The 14,839-nt window shown below is 37.9% G+C and overlaps 1 long non-coding RNA gene across 1 annotated transcript in view; it reads left to right on the top strand.

Annotated features, from left to right (window-relative positions):
* The window catches only part of LOC118148881 (uncharacterized), a 112,865-nt gene extending 99,099 nt beyond the window's left edge, over positions 1-13,766 (top strand). The window contains exon 3 of the long non-coding RNA XR_004735926.3: positions 13,605-13,766. This is a non-coding gene — a long non-coding RNA (uncharacterized LOC118148881). The remainder of the gene's footprint in view (positions 1-13,604) is intronic.
* The last annotated feature ends 1,073 nt before the right edge of the window (positions 13,767-14,839 follow it).

Raw genomic sequence — 14,839 nt, 5'->3', positions numbered from 1 at the left:
GAGCAATTTAGCTCTGTTGGGAGTGAGGCATAGTGCTGCCTTAATCTCATAGGTTTTTGTCCAAGAGAAGGGTAAAGAAAGGATAAAAACTCTCACAGCAAGGTACTATTTAAATTGTTTTCCATTTTATGTAGGCTAGTTTTAACAGCAAACAAGCCATAAATCAATGCCTAACCACTGGCACAATTTAGCAGTTAGGATTGGGGAGAGGAGATAATTATCACTCACAGTCAGCAGCAGTGTCTGGAGATGGGCAGTGAGGCTGGTCTTATAGAGTGGGCGGTCAGCAGAGCATGATGCCACAGAGCAGAGCAGGAAGACAGTGGCACACATGCAAGCCCAGGCTGTGTTTCTTATCAGCTGTCCCTTTGGCTTCCAGCCAGGTCAGGATTTTCTCCCCCAAGTTAGGTTATTATGGCCTTGTGGTTTGGGGGCTTCAAGGTCCCAAACCATTAACATCATAATCATATCACTCTCAGCAGATTTCTGTCCAGCGTCTTCCATGACTTATTATGAACACAAATAAGAAATACACTTATAAGTTAGGACAAGCCAGCTACCAGCCATTCTAACTAGGAAAAATAAGGAAACAATTTGATATTTCTATATACTGCACCCAGATATGCACAAACATATGCCCTTAAATACCGGCACTAAGGAAATGACAATCATGATGCAGTAAATTATCAAGGGAAGGAGAAAGGCCATTGTTCCTCCAGAATTTTTCAGACCCAGCATTTACTGTATGTCCTTCTGATGGTTGCTCTTCCTCTGTTACTTGTTATACTCTAGAATATTTGATGGTTTCTTGAAACTTCTTAAACTGTGTTAGGATGTGTTCCTCATGGGCCAAAAGTGCTCCATCTCATCCCAGATTTTCAACTCCTCTTTCTCTCCTGACAGACGCTGCCATCCTGCACCTCTCCAGCTGAGTATTACTGTGTGGAGGGGCAGGAGCCACAGAGACTTACTATTCCTTTTCTGAGTGTCACTGTCTATAGACACCCTACAAAGATCTGGGCTTGTCAATACTAAATGACTAGAACAAAGTACTGAAGTTTGGGTATGCATAAGGGAAGGAAGGGCTGTGCATGCCCAGGCAGGCCAAAGAGCCAGTATTGAGGCAAAGTGATTTATAGAAGAGAATCTGAGAATATAAAAAAAGTGACAGTTGAAAAAGAAGAAAAACATGAAAAACTGTCTTTATGGTGCTTCTTAAACTTTGCTGCACGTTAGAATCATCTGTCATTTTGAAATATTCTAATATCTAGGCCATAGCTCCAACTAATCAAGTCAGAAGCCTGGCAAAAATATTCTTTAACTCCTCAAGTCTCCTACACTAATGACCTAATCGAAGAGGAGTCTCACCCATATTTATATGTAAAAAACATATTGTGTTATCTGTCACTGCATAACGATGTTATCACAAACTCAGTGGTTTAAACAACACATTTATTATGTCACAATTTCTGTGGGTCAGGGATCCAGGCAGGGCTTAATTGGCAGCTGTGCTTCAAGTTCTCTCATGAGGCTGCAGTAAATGGGTCAACTGGGGCTGAGGTTCTCATCTGAAAGGTCAATGGTAAGGATTCATGTCTAAGCTCACATGATTGTTGGCAGGATTCAGTTTCCTATGCCTGTTGGACTGTGGCCCCATTTTTTAAAAATTGTACTTTAAGTTATGGGATACATGTGCAGATCGTTCAGGTTTGTTGCACAGGTATACACATGCCATGGTGGTTTTCTGCCTCCATCACCCCGTCACCTACATTAGGTATTTCTCCTAATGTTATCCCTCCCCAACCCCTGCTATTCCTCCCCTAGCACCCCACCCTCCAACAGATCCCAGTGTGTGATGTTCCCCTCCCTGTGTCCATGTGTTCTCATTGTTCAACATCCACTTATGAGTGAGAACATGTGGTGTTTGGTTTTCTGTTCTTGTGTCAGTTTGCTGAGAATGATGGTTTCCAGATTCATTCATGATCCTGCAAAGAACATGAACTCATCCTTCTTTATGGCTGCATAGTATTCCATGGTGTATGTATGCCACATTTGCTTTATCCAGTCTATCTTTGATGGGCATTTGGGTTGGTTCCAAGTTTTGCTACACATACATATGCATGTGTCTTTATAATACATCAATTTAGAATCCTTTGGGTATATACCCAGTAATGGGATTGCTGGGTCAAATGGTAATTCTATTTCCAGATCCTCAAGGAATAGCCACACAATGGTTGAACTCATTTACGCTCCCACCAACAGTGTAAAAGTGTTCCTTTTTCTCCACATCCTCTCCAGCATCTGTTGTCTCCAGATTTTTTAATGATCACCATTCTAACTGGTATGCGATGGTATCTCAATGTGATTTTGATTTGCATTTCTCTAATGACCAGTGATGATGAGCATTTTTCATGTTTGTTGGCTGCATAAACGTCTTCTTTTGAAAAGTGTCTGTTCATGTCTTTTGCCCACTTTTTGTATGTTTTTATTTTTTTGTATATTTCTTTTAGTTCTTTGTAGATTCTGGATGTTAGCCCTTTGTCAGATGGATAGATTGCAAAAATTCTTTCCCATTCTGGTGGTTGCTGGTACATTCTAATGATTGTTTCTCTTGCTGTACAGAAGCTCTTAAGTTTAATTAGATCCCATTTGTCTATTTTGGCTTTTGTTGCCATTGCTTTCGGTGTTTTAGTCATGAAGTCCTTGCCCATGACTATGTCCTGAATGGTATTGCCTATGTTTTCTTCTAGGGTTTTTATGGTGTTAGGTCTTATGTTTAAATCTTTAATCCATCTGAAGTTAATTTTTGTATAAGGTGTAAGGAAGGGGTCCAGTTTCTGCTTTCTGCACATGGCTAGTCAGTTTTCCCAACATTGTTTATTAAACAGGGAATCCTTTCCCCATTGCTTGTTTTGTGAGGTTGTAGATGTGTGGCGTTACTTCTGAGGCCTCTGTTCTGTTCTATTGGTCTATATCTCTGTTTTGGTACCAGTACCACGCTGTAGCCATGTAGTATAGTTTGAAGTCAGGTAGCATGATGCTTCCAGCTTTGTTCTTTTTGTTTAGGATTGCCTTGGTTATGCGGGCTCTCTTTTGGTTCCATATGAAGTTTAAAGTGTTTTTTTCCAGTTCTGTGAAGAAGGTCACTGGTAGTTTGATGGGGATAAAACTGAATCTATAAATTACTTTGGGCAGTATGGCCATTTTCACGATATTGATTCCTCCTAACCATGAGCATGGAATGTTTTTCGATCTGTTTGTGTCCTCTCTTATTTCCTTGAGGAGTGGTTTGTAGTTCTTCTTGAAAAGGTCCTTCACACCCTTTGTTAGTTGTATTCCTAGGTATTTTATTCTCTTTGTAGCAATTGTGAATGGGAGTTCGCTCTTGATTTGGCTCTCTGTTTTTGTTGTGTAGGAATGCTTGTGATTTCTGCATATTGATTTTGTATCCTGAGACTTTGCTGAAGTTGCTTGTCATCTTAAGGAGATTTTTGGCTGAGACCTTGTTGTTGGTCTATTCGGGGATTCAACTTCTTCCTGGTTTAGTGTTGGGAGCGTTTAAGTGTCCAGGATTTTACCCGTTTCTTCTAGATTTACTGGGTTATGTGCATTGAAGTGTTTGTAAGGATCTCTGATAGTGGTTTGTATTGCTGTGGAATCAGTGATGATATCCCCTTTATCATTTTTTATTGCATGTATTAGATTCTTCTCTCTTTTCTTTTTTATTAGTCTGGGTAGTGGTCTACCTATTTTGTTGATCTTTTCAAAAAACCAGCTCCTGGATTTATTGATTTTTTTGAAGGGTTTTCTGTATCTCGTTCTCCTTCAGTTCTGCTTTGATCTTAATTATTTCTTGTCTTCTGCTAGCTTTTGAATTTGTTTGATATTGCTCTTCTAGCTCTTTTAATTTTGATGATAAGGTGTCAATTTTAGATCTTTCCTCACTGCTCATATGGGCATTTAGTGCTATAAATTTTCCTCTAGACACTGCTTTAAATGTGTCCCAGAGATTCTGGTATGTTGTGTCTTCTTTCTCATTAGTTTCAAAGAACATCTATATTTCTGCCTTCATTTCATTATTTACCCAGTAGTCATTCAGGAGCAGGTTGTTCAGTTTCCAAGCTGATTATTCTAGTTAGCATTTCGTCTAACCTTATTTCAAGGTTCTTAGTTTCTTTGCATTGGGTTAAAACATGTTCCTTTAGCTCAGAGAAGTTTGTTATTACCCACCTTCTGAAGCCTGCTTCTGTCAATTTGTCAAACTCATTCTCCATTCAGTTTTGTTCCCTTGCTGGTGAGGAGTTGTAATCCCTCGGAGGAGAGGTGTACTGGTTTTTGGCAATTTCATTTTTTTTCCTGCTGGTTTCTTCCCATCTTTGTGGATTTATCTACCTTTGGTCTTTGAATTTGGTGACTTTTGGATGGGGTCTCTGAGTGGACATCCTTTCTGTTGATGTTAAAGCACAATGTGCTTAGAATAGTAGAGACTGTGTTATATAGTATTTGTACTGGCACTCATTAAAAAAATCTCTAAGGTACACAAAAAGGCAAAGAAAGAAACAAATGATTGTCAATAGGTGAAGCAATTAACAGAATGAGTTTCAGAGATGATCCCAGTGTTGGTGCTAATAGAGAGAAACTTATTAGTAGACAGGCTTATTAGTAGAATCACCATAGTTATCATGACTCCATGAACTTGAAGATAGAGTAATAAGAACTATCCATAATGAAACACAAATAAGAAAGGAGTGAAGAATAAAAATAACATCCAAGATCTGTGGGGCAACATAAAATGGAAGCTCAGAGAACTCCAAGCAGGATAAACACCATACACACATGTGCATGCACACACATACACACACACATGGCTTCTTATATCCAAACTGCTAAAAATCAAAGGTATAAACTATTGAGGACAGCAAGAGAAGAAATGCACTTTACACATGAGGAGCAATGGTAAGAAATATAGCATAGGGGTTGGGTGCTGTAATCCTAGGTGGCTCAAGCCTGTAATCCCAGCACTTTGGGAGGCCAAGGCGGGTGGATCACAAGGTCAAGAGATTGAGACCATCCTGGTCAACATGGTGAAACCTCGTCTCTATTAAAAAAATACAAAAAATTAGCTGGGCATGGTGGTGCGTGCCTGTAATCCCAGCTACTCAGGAGGCTGAGGCAGGAGAATTGCCTGAACCCAGGAGGTGGAGGTTGTGGTGAGCCAAAATCGCGCCATTGCACTCCAGCCTGGGTAACAAGAGCGAAACTCCATCTTAAGGATTTTTTTTCTAAAGCTGTTAGCCCAGAATTTTATACCCAGAGAAAATACTTGTAATCGGTGAGGATGAAGTAAAAACTTTTTCAGAATGAAGAAAACAAAATAATTTATTGCCAGAATTGTATTACAAAGAAGTTCTGTAGGCATAGGAATATTAGACCATTCAGGAACTTAGAGTCATACAAAGAAATTAAGAACTCCAGAAATGGTAAAAATGAAGATAACTATAAAATACTTTTTTTTCTTGTTTTTCATTGCTATAAAATACTTCTTGCTCCCTAAAGCAAAATTTGCTACTTGTATTATGAAGTTTATAATACTTGAAAATAAAATTATAGCACAAAGTGTGGGAGGGAAGAATTGGTAGTATACTATCATAAGGTTTTTATGCTTTAGTGAAGTAGTATAAGATTATTTGAAAGTGAGGTTTGATAAAATTTTATACTATAAACCCTAGGAAAATCAATAAAAAAATTTTAAAGGAGGTACAAGTAAGATGCCTAGGATGGAAATAAAAGGAAACCATAGCAAATAGTCAATTGATTCAAAAGAAAACATAAGAAGAATGGAAACTAGAAACAGATGGAATGAATAAAAAACAACTAGAAAGACGGGAGATTTAGTGTAATAATAAAAACATACTTATCAACACTTGTCAGATGCAGCTAAAGAAGAAGCAAGAGGAAAACTTATTAAGTGCTTGTATTGAAAAAGAGAAAAAATATCAAATAAATAATTAAGCTTCCACCTTATGGAATCAGAAAAAGTAAAATAAACCTGAATCAAGGACAGAAAAGGAAATAATAAGAATAATATCAGAAATCAATAAAATTAAATGCAGAAGTCATAAAATTGAATGCAGAAATCAATCAAGAAAAATCAATGAAATGCAAAGTTTGTTCTTTCAAAAGATCAGTAAAATTGACAAGCCTCTACTCAAAATGACCAAGAAAAAACAATAATGATGTTGCAAATGACTTACATGTGGAGGAAAAGGGAAGCATCACTACAGATCACATCAGAATGATAAGAAAAGAATATTATGAACAAGTTTATGCCAACAAATGTGATAACCTAGACAAAATGGAAAAGTTTTGTAAAAGATGTAAATGACTAAAACCTCTCTGGAGAAGGACTAAATGAACCTGAAGAGTCTATATATATGAAGGAAATTGAAAGGAAAATTGCTGGTACAGATGGTATGGTAGGCAGTCTCCAGGATGGTCTCCAATTATCCCCATCTCCTGATATTTGCATCATTGTGTATTTTCCTGTTCTTGAGTGTCAAATAAATTTGTTAATTGACTTTCAAATAAAATATAGCAGAAGTGATGGAATGGGATAACACTTCTGAGGTTAGGTTATAAAAACAAAAAACAAACCTAAAATGGCCTTTATCTTGTGTCATCTCTCTCTCTCTCTCTCTCTCTCTCTCTCTCTCTCTTTTCTCTCATTATTTGCCTTGGGCAAAGCAAGCTGTCATGTTGTGAGCAACTCTAAGAATGAGTCCCACATGGTATTGTGAGAAAATGAGGCCCCCAGTGTAACAACCTACGAGGAACTGAACCCTGCCAACAGCCATGTGTGTGATCTTGGAAGCAGATCCTATAACTCTGGTTAAATCTCAAGATGACTGCTGTCCTTGCTTATCACAGGACTACAACCTCATGAGAAACCTTAAGCCGGAGCCACCCTGGCATAAGCCGCTCCCAAATTCCTGACTCACACAAGCTGGGAAATAAAAAATGTTTGTTGTTTTAAGATGCTAAATTTTGGGGTTGTTTTTTAATGTAGCAATTAATAGACACAGCTTCTCTGGTAAGTTCTACCAAACATTTAAGGCAGAAATAATAAAAGTTTTAACCAAACTGTTCCAGAAAATAGAAGAGGAGAGAATACTTCCCAATTCATTTTATAAGGCTAGCGTGACCTTGATACCAAAAGTATATATAGACATTGTATAAAAGATATTTAAAGACTAATAACCGACATAAATGTAGACACAAAAATTCTTAACAAAATATTTGCAAATTGAGTCTAGCAATATATAAAAAGGATTATATATCTTATCCAAATGGGGTTTATCCTGGGACTTTAAGATTTCAAAATTTTAAAATAAATCGATTTCACATTAACAGACTAGAAACAAAATATATTATTTCAATTGATGCAGAAAAATTATTTGAAATATAGCACAATATCTCTTTGTGTTAAATACTCTCAGTAAACTAGTTAAAAAAGATAACTTCCTTAAATTGATAAAGAACATTTACCAAAAACCTATAGCTAATATCATACTTAATGGTGAAAGACTAAAATAGTTTCATTGAGATTGGAAATAAAGCAAGGATGTCTCCTCCTACTATTCCTATACAGTATCATACTGGAGGTCCCAGCTAGCACAACAAGGCAAGAGAAAGAAATAAAAGTTGGGCCGGGTGCCATGGCTCACGCCTGTAATTCCAGTACTTTGGGAGGCCGAGGCGGGTGGATCACAAGGTCAAGAGATCGAGACCATCCTGGTCAACATGGTGAAACCCCATCTCTGCTAAAAATACAAAAAATTAGCTGGGCATGGTGGCATGTGCCTGTAGTCCCAGCTACTCAGGAGGCTGAGGGAGGAGAATTGCCTGAACCCAGGAGGCGGAGGTTGCGGTGAGCCGAGATTGTGCCATTGCACTCCAGCCTGGGTAACAAGAGCGAAACTCAGTCTCAAAAAAAAGAAATAAAAGTTGTATTGATTGGAAGGAAGGCAGTAAAATTTTCTTAATTCACAAACAATGTAATTGCACATGTATAAAATACCCCCAAAACCTGTAAAGATGTTTTTGGGTCTTATAAGTGAATTTAGCAAGATCTTAAGATACAAAGTCAATATATTTAAAGATAAGTGTTTTTCTATTTACTAGCAATAGACATTTGAAAATAGAAATCTAAAAATAAAACCATTGATATATATATAAGACATAAAATACTAGAGATAAATGTTACAAATACTGACTAAATTTGTATGCTGAAAACTACAAGACATTGATGAGAGATAGCAAAAAGAGCTAAATAAATGAAGAATTATACCGTTAATGGATTAGAAAACTCAACATCGTTAAGATATTAGTTCTCCCTAAGTTAGTCTATAGATTTAATACTCAATCAAAATCTGAGCTGGCAATTTTATGAAAATTGTCAATCTAATTCTAAAATGTATGTAGAAAAGCAAAGGCAATGGAATAGCCAAAGCAATTTTTTTAAAAGAGCAAAGTTGGAGGACTCAAACTACCTAATTTCTGTATTAATATAAAGCTACAATAATTGAGACAGTGTGGTAATGGTGAAAGGATATACATATACATCAACAATACCAAATAGAGTTTGTATGTGTGTTATGTGTGTTTGCATATATACACCTTCAGAAACCATATATCTGTAAAATTGATTTTTAACAAGAATGTAAAGACAATACAATGAAGAAAAAAATACATTTTTTCCAACAAATGATGCTGGAAAAACTAGGCACTCATTGTTGCGATATTGTGAAATATATATTTGATCTTTGTCCCTGGTTGTTGGCTCAAAGCTTCTAAAACTTTCAGAGTGACAGGGGTGATAGAAGCAGCTTTTATTATAATATTTGGCCTTAGTCCTGGCTCCTGACACAAGAGCTTCAGGACCCTTAGAATCTCTGGAGTGATAAGAGTGTCTTTTTGTATACTAATGAGATGACTGAGACTGTAGGCTCTTAGGTAGCTTCAGAATGAGGGCTGGTCACCAGAAAAACCAAGGTGTGATTAGAGATTTGGAACTTTCAGCCTCATCTCCTGACAGACATCAAGGGAGTAGAGAGGGATTGGAAATTGAATTAAATCACCAATTATTCAAAGGCTAATGATTTAATCAATCATGGCTATGTAACGGAAGCTCCATAAAAACCTTTAAGCATGGGGTTCAGAGACCTTCCAGGTGCTGAACACATTAGAGGTTCTGGGAGGGTGGTGTGCCCTATGCGTCTCTTCCATCTGGCTGTTCCTTAGTTGTATTCTTTATAATAAACTGGCAATAGTAAACAGTTTTCCTGAGTTCAATGAGTCATTCTAGCAAATTATTCAACCCAAGGATGGAGTCATGGAAATCTCTGATGCATTGCTGGTTGGTGAGAGGTACAGGAGACCTGGGACTTCTGAATGGCATGTGTAGTGAGAGGCAGTTTTGTAGAACTGACCCCTTAATCTGTGGGGTGTGGTGTTGACTTTGAGTTGTTAGTGCCAGGATTGAATTGAATCATTGAACATCAACTTGGTGTCCTGGAGAGTTGGAGAATTGTTGGTGTGGAAGAACTCCACACATTTGGTTTCAGAAGTGTTCCACAGGAAGAATGAATAATAATAATTGGAAAAAACAAAACTAAGCAAACAAATGAAAAGAATCTCTATCCATAACCTGCACCATGTAACTTGAAAGACTATACACTGAAATGTAAAACCCAACAATACTTTAAAAATCCTTGATAAAAACATAGGAAAAACTCTTTGTGAACTTGATTGAGGCCAAGATTTCTTAATGGAGACAAAAAGTACAAACCAGAGAAGACAAAGTTAAACAACAGCACATCAAAAACTTCAGCTTTTTGAAAGACTGCTAAGAACATTTGAAAAGCAATCTAGAGACTGGGGGAAAATGCTTAAAAGACAGAATCTGAGGAGAATCAGTATCTAGAATTGATAGAGAACTCTGAAAAACATAATAAGAAAACAAGGTTGGGTGTGGTGGCTTATGCCTGTAATCCCAGCACTTTGGGAGACCAAGGTGGGTGGATCACATGAGGTCAGGAATTTGAGACCAGCCTGAAAAACATGGTGAAACCCCGTTTCTACTAAAAATACAAAATTAGCTGGTGTGGTGACACACACCTGTAACCCCAGCTACTTGGGAGGCTGAGACAGGAGAATTGCTTGAACCTGGGAAGCAGAGGTTGCAGTGAGCCGAGATCATGCCATTGCACTCCAGTCTGGACAACAGGAGCAAAACTCCATCTCAAAAAAAAAAGAAGAATGAGAGAAAAAGAAAAAGAAAACATCAAACTAAAATTTTAAAAATAGGCTAAAGATTTGGATAGATCTTTGCCAAAGAAGAAATATGGATGGCAACTATTACTAAGTACAGGAAGAGATGCTCAGCATCATTAGTAATTAGGGAAATGAAATTAAAATTACAAGTGAATACTACCATATACACCATAAATACAAGAATGATGACATTTTTTTAAAATCTGAAAATACTAAGTGTTGACAAGGATGTGGAACAACTGGAACTTTCATACATTGCTGGTGGAAGAGCTATTTTGCCAGGTCCGGCAACTTTGGAAAACAGCTTGGCAGTTTCTTATAAAGTTAAATATACACTTACTGTACACCTCAGCAATCCCACTCCTAGTTATTTATCCAAAATAAATTTAGACATAGATCCACAAAAATGTTGTATATGAATATTTATAGCAGCTTTAGTCATAATTGTCCCAAACAAGAAACAACCCAAATGTCGGTAAACTGGTGACTGGATGAAAAAAAAAATGTTACATCCTTAAAATGGAATACCATTCAGTTGTAAAAAGCAATAAAGTATTGATTTAGACAAAATTACAGAGACAAAATGCATATTAATGATTGGCATGAGCTGGGGCTAGGGAAAACAGTGGATTGACTATAAAGGGACATGAGAAAAGTTTTTGGGCTGATGGAAATATCCTACATCTTAATTGTGGTTGTAGTTACCCAAAGATCTGTACATCTAGAAAGGATAAATTTTACCTGATAAAAATTATTTCTCCATACATGCGATTTTTAAAAAATTGTGAAGACATGGATGCTTAATTATGATATTGTTGCTTCTCAGCAATATTGTACTAGAGGTCCTGGTTTTTACGATGAGAGAGAAAGAGGAAATAAAAGCCTTCAAGATTGTCATTATTGGCTGGCATAATTTTCCACATAGAAAATGAACCAAAAGTGGTCAAAGAAAAACTATTAAATTAATAAGACAGTTTAGCAAGTTCACAAGTGATAAAATCTATATGCAAAAGTCAATTCCAATTCTATTTGTCAAAATTTGCACTTTAATAAAGATATTATTTATAATTCTACTGAAGAAGATAACCTGTGAATAAATCTAAGGAAAATTGAAGACAGGGAAAGAGAAATGCCTGCCCAGCTCAATAACAGAGGTGTTTTCCTATTAAAGGACCTATGAAATTATTAATAGGAAAACGATTATGCCATTGCTAGAACTATACTGGGGCAGACTGAGAGGTTGTGTTGAGAAACACAAGCTCACCTAAGACAATATGAGGAAGGTATAAAACAGTGTAAAGGAAAATAACTTTGGACGTGTATCCAGTAGCTGGGGCCATCAGCTCTTTGTACCCAACAGATAACTCCAATATTGCCTTTCATCTGGGTGTCCATGCAGTCCAGGATCCACTGGTGAGTAACTGAGTTGGAAATAAAAATAAAAAACTCAGTCTAACTTATTTTCTATTAATATTGGATTTATTATGAAATAATAAAAATCCACGAAATGTTTACCTAGAATAATACAATGATTACCCTTGTATCCACCACTCAGCTGCATGAAAATTTGCCATATGCTATTAATGTTTTCACTTCCCTCGACTTCTCTTCATGAGGAAACAATTGCATGGAAGAAAAGGCAGATGGGTAACAGGACAAGTTTGCTTTCACCTCTTTTTTCTCATGGTTATAATGGGAGGCAAAAATCCCATTCACAACTCCAGACATAGCATGATGCATGTTAACATGGGTAGCTAGAGAGGCAGTATCTGGAGGATTCAGAGAAAAGGCAAATGGTGATGGGTCTTTCAAATAGTCTTCATAGGTGAGCAAGGTGTGTCAGCAGGAGGGCAAATGGCCTCGGATTAGGACCACTGCCCATGATGATATGCTGAATGGAAACCCAAGGGTAGACCTGGCCCCAGTGTTGACAGGCATCACAAGCTGCTAACTGTGGACAGTGGTGAGCAGAATTTACTAACCCTGCTCACTTGGAATTTCTGGTGTGTATCTCTACTTCCACCTCCTCGTTTTAGCCTGAGTGACCACTGAGGGTGTTAAGTTCTATATGAATGGTTAATCAAGATCAAACCACAAAGATTATAGGAATATTTGCAGAGTTTAAGGATCTACATTGACACTGTTAGGGTTCCAGACAGTGCTGGGAAAGGGTGCTAAATAAATCACAGGGCCCTCACTGCCCAGACTCAGGGGCACAGACTCATGGAACAAGTAGGGTTTCTAAGGGGATTTCAACCTTGCAGGGGTCACAGGAAAGCCCAACTGGTGTTGGGAGGTATGGCATCTTACTGCTCAAATGTTGGGCTCTTATTTTAGATATTTTTGCCCCATGGTTTAGCTGCATTACTTCCTTACTCAGTTAAAAAATTCTCACTAGGTTCAAAAACTTCATAAGAATGTTTAAACCTACTTCACTGATCCAGGAAATGGTGCTTGGTAAGAACTAAAAATAAACCAGAAAGGCTTAGGCTGGGTTTCAATGGCAGACTCCAAGGAGTTCGAAGGATTTCTAAACTTGGCCAAAGGCTTTCCTGCTTTTCTATTTCAAGTTCATTCACTTGAGAATTTTCAAAATCTGAAGATCATTCCTTCCTTTTCCTGGAATTGAAAATAGAAGAACCCTGGCTTAACTTTGGAGCAGATTGCAATTTATATTTTGGTCCTCTGTGATGCAATTGTGATTGTATAATGAGGTAGTTAAGGGTATGGACATTGGAGTCAGACAACCTGGGTTCAAATCCCAGCTGTTTACTGACTGCGTATGAGGCCTTAACCTCTCTCAGTCTCAGTTTCCTTGTTTGCAAAGTTAGAGTTGATATGAGGATTACATACGATAATGTATGTGATTAACACAGGTACTAGAACACAGTGAGTATTCAGTAAATGGTAGCTCTTACCTTACTCTTATTATTTCAAATGTAATTATCTCTTAATTTTCTGTACTCATCTTGGAAATGAAGCAATAGTATTCCAGGTTGTGTGTGTTAGTGTGTGTATCTGTATGTGGGGCAGGGGCTGAGGGGTGGTCAATACATTTGTGCAACTTTTGTGTCAGAGATGCTACTGACTAAAATCTGTTTCCTCATATTCCTGGGCATTCAGCTAAGGCCACCTTTCACAGACTCCCTTGTAGTTAGGTGATGCCACGTGACTAAGTTCTAGCCAAAAGTGTGAACAGAAGTGATATGTGCCATTTGTTGTCTTGGCCCACAGATATTTCATGTAAGTCCTCTTCCATGCTCTTTCCCCAGGGATGGAGATGACTATAGTGATCTTAGGAACTGCAGATGAAGATGGCAGAGCCCCTGTCAGCCTGAGTCTTTGAATGACAGGTGGGGGTTGAAAGGAAGACAACCTCCACTGAGAAAGAACTACCTTGGGCTAAGATAAATAAACTTCTACTGTGTCTGAAACATTATGTATTTTGTTGTTTGTTATAATAAATAGTTCCAAATGCCTAGTGCCTTCTTGATCACCTTCTTCCTTAATTTATACTTCTTTTTAGCTTTCCACTTAAAAATCTTGACTTAAGTAAAAGTTAAAAGAAAGTTTCCTGAGAGGCCAGTTAACCAAAATCAATATCTGAGTGTCTATTGATTTTATGGAGCACTTCTGCTCTTTATTTCCTAGGACCCAAGCATCTTGGGAATTAAGCCTCACTAAAACAGAATTTTGAGGGTGGATGTGGGAAGGTTCAAACTACTGGATTTTTCTGTTCTTGACATCAGTGACTTAACTGTAACAAGTAGAGTTCACTTGGCCATGTGTCCCCCTTTGAACATACTTGAAAGTGTTCATGAAAATGAACAAAGTCTTAGTTGAGAATGACTAGAATCACTAATGGAAATTAAATACAATTTAAAATACACAGTTACTTGCAAGAAGTATAAAGAATATACAGCAGGTTTTCACATCAGTCTCCAGTTCCTGCCTACTTACAGAATAGTTAGTTACCCTTAACAAATGAGATTGAGGAAAGAGCCTCTTCTCCAAGTCTCTGTATCTTCTTTTGTGGGTTCCCTGTTGCTACTGTCCCCAGGCCACTTTGCACCAAAATCTTTCTTTCTTTAAGTACTTGGTTTATATACTAAGTCTTACTAATTGTCTCCAGACAACTCTGCTTTTTCCCCAATGTGCCTGGCAAAATGTTGGCTGCTTCCCTTATCTGTTAATAAAAATGGTTGCCTATTAGCACCTGCATGCACCACCAGGGTGCCTGAGGGAAGGTCTGCACAGCTTGGTGCTACTTCCCAACTCCCCAGTACCTGTGAAAACCATCCAGGGGCCTGGGGATTGCCCAGCCCAGTCCACCACAAGTGGCACCTGAGCACTCTTCCTGGGGTCTGAGGTTGGCCTCATTCAACCTGGTGCTACCATCAAAGCTGGCACTCACCTGTAGGTCTGAGGACTGGACCACCCAACTTGTTGCAATGACTGCCAACACCAGTGTGGACCACTTGGGTCCCAGAAGTTTGTTCCACTACTA

This window comes from Callithrix jacchus, chromosome 2 (assembly GCF_049354715.1).
Source record: "Callithrix jacchus isolate 240 chromosome 2, calJac240_pri, whole genome shotgun sequence".
Taxonomy (NCBI): domain Eukaryota; kingdom Metazoa; phylum Chordata; class Mammalia; order Primates; family Cebidae; genus Callithrix; species Callithrix jacchus.
The sequence above is the reverse complement of the archived record's forward strand: the minus strand, read 5'-3'. Positions and strand labels throughout refer to the sequence as shown.